Genomic DNA, 2,500 nt, shown 5'->3' on the forward strand with positions numbered 1-2,500 from the left:
CTCCCGTTGGCCAAGGTAGGGCCAACACAAGAGTAGCGGACGAACCAGTCATCTGGTCTTACCGGAGAAAGGGAGAGGTAGACTGCCACCACCAAACCCCACCCAAGCACACACCAGGCAGCAAAAAGCCATCATCCTAAAAGATGGTCCCACTTCACAAGACGAGGAGGTTCCCCGTCCTTCATTCCAACCCCAGGTGAGAACACACACACCCTTCTTTGCGATGGATAAAAGGCAAAAAGAGAGGGCAAAAAGCCAACGGCAAATTCCAACCAGACCCCCAGAGGCACACACCACAAAAAGTGAAGCCAGAGAGAGCCAGACAAAGAGAAGGATAGAGAGAGAGGGAGAGTTAGACCCCCGGAAGAGAATCATAGGTGCTGCGGCCTTTTTCGGGAATGTGACCAGGAAAGAGAGAAACCGACGAGGCCGATACACACATTAAAAAATGAAAAAGTAACCATCACCGCGAAGGATTTTCCTCAAAAGACAAATCAGCAAGAAGTATGTCCAATCCTGGGGCCCATCGCCCCTCCAAATTAATGGAGGGGTCGGATAGAAATTTATAGAAATGTTACTTTTGTGAAACCCCTAGCCGACGAGAGAACTCTCACCGGTTTCGAAGTTCCATTTTCACATTCCGACCTGGGATGTTATGACTCCTCGGCCCACACTGCGAACGCGTCCCACACCCCCTCCAAGTTTATCAGGAATTTCACCTGAGCTTGCAATAGAGATCGAGCGCGGTGGCGGTCACAGTGGTGGTCGACCAGGCGGAGCTTGAACGGCCTCGGCAAACACTTCTCCCCACCCTCCCAAATGAATGAGAGAATGGCTTGACAATACCGAGGCCATCGCCCCCCGCCAAAAATGGTTACTAGCTCTTGGGACTCGCTGCGACGTTACGCGTATCGGCACAAGACCAACCCTCTTTTTCCAGTCGCCCGCGCACCAAAAAAATTTTGGCAGCGGGACTCACAATCCTTGACAGCCAGCTCACCATATAATACTCGGCGACCCTCCGCGGGACCTCCTCAGAGGGTCGCGTCGCCGGGAAACTAACCCCCACTCCTCACTGATCCAAGGTAACACGCCAGAAGTATCCAGGTAACCCCAGTAGTATCCAGGTACCCCCCTGCGAACGTCGGTACTGGGCTCAAAGAAGGCAGCGAGCAGTCGGGACCCGTAGGCACCGAGCAACCGTCACCCCCTCACGACTTTTCCCGAGACGCTTCAGAGGAACCCTTCCCCCACATAGTACTCTCTGTGGGATTCGGCAGGCCCCCGTCCTACTGCACTAAGGAAGTTCCGAGACACACTTTTTTTTGTGGAAGACCACCCACCCTCCCTGTCCTGCCTGCTATCCCCGCCGCGACTCCTGGTCCCGGCCCTCCTCCCCGACTTCCTCCTTGTCCCGCTGCGAGTCCCGGACCTCCTCCCCCACTACCTACTCCCGCCGCGAGTCCCAGTCCCGGCCTTCCTCCTCCTCCTCCTCTTCCCTAGTCCCGGCGCGAGTCCCGGACCTCCTCCCCCACTTCCTAGTCCCGTCGCGAGTCCCGGACCTCCTCCCCCTCTTCCTAGTCCCGGCGCGAGTCCCGGACCTCCTCCTTCTCTTCCTTGTCCCGCCGCGAGTCCCAGTCCCGTCGCGAGTCCCGGACTTCCTCCTTCTCTTCCTTGTCCCGCCGCGACTCCCTAGTCCCGTGGCGAGTCCCGGACTTCCTCCTCCTCTTCCTTGTCCCGCCGCGACTCCCTAGTCCCGGCGCGAGTCCCGGACTTCCTCCTCCTCTTCCTTGTCCCGCCGCGACTCCCTAGTCCCGGCGCGAGTCCCGTCCCGTCGCGAGTCCCGGACTTCCTCCTCCTCTTCCTTGTCCCGCCGCGACTCCCTAGTCCCGGCGCGAGTCCCAGTCCCGTCGCGAGTCCCGGACTTCCTCCTCCTCTTCCTTGTCCCGCCGCGACTCCCTAGTCCCGGCGCGAGTCCCAGTCCCGTCGCGAGTCCCGGACTTCCTCCTCCTCTTCCTTGTCCCGCCGCGACTCCCTAGTCCCGGCGCGAGTCCCAGTCCCGTCGCGAGTCCCGGACTTCCTCCTCCTCTTCCTTGTCCCGCCGCGACTCCCTAGTCCCGGCGCGAGTCCCAGTCCCGTCGCGAGTCCCGGACTTCCTCCTCCTCTTCCTTGTCCCGCCGCGAGTCCCGACCTCTTGTCCCGCTCCCTTGCCCAAGTCCCGACTCCTGGCTGTCTCGACTCCTCGTTGGCCGCCCAGTCTTCCGCATAGGTGGAAATAAATAAATAAATCATTTTTTAAAAATCAATTTTAAAATTAACTCCCTGTCTCGACTCCTTGCTGGCCGCCCAGTCTTGCGCCTAGACAGAAATATAAATAAAAATAAAAATAAATTGGTGAATTAAAAATATTAAAGTAATTTAATTAACTGGAATAAGGTAGAAAAATAAAAGGCAGAAGAATACTAAATTGATTTTTTCAAGTGCCACGTGTTACCTTGCT

Source organism: Physcomitrium patens, chromosome 26, assembly GCF_059467195.1.
Source record: "Physcomitrium patens ecotype Gransden chromosome 26, ASM5946719v1, whole genome shotgun sequence".
In the NCBI taxonomy this organism is placed as follows: domain Eukaryota; kingdom Viridiplantae; phylum Streptophyta; class Bryopsida; order Funariales; family Funariaceae; genus Physcomitrium; species Physcomitrium patens.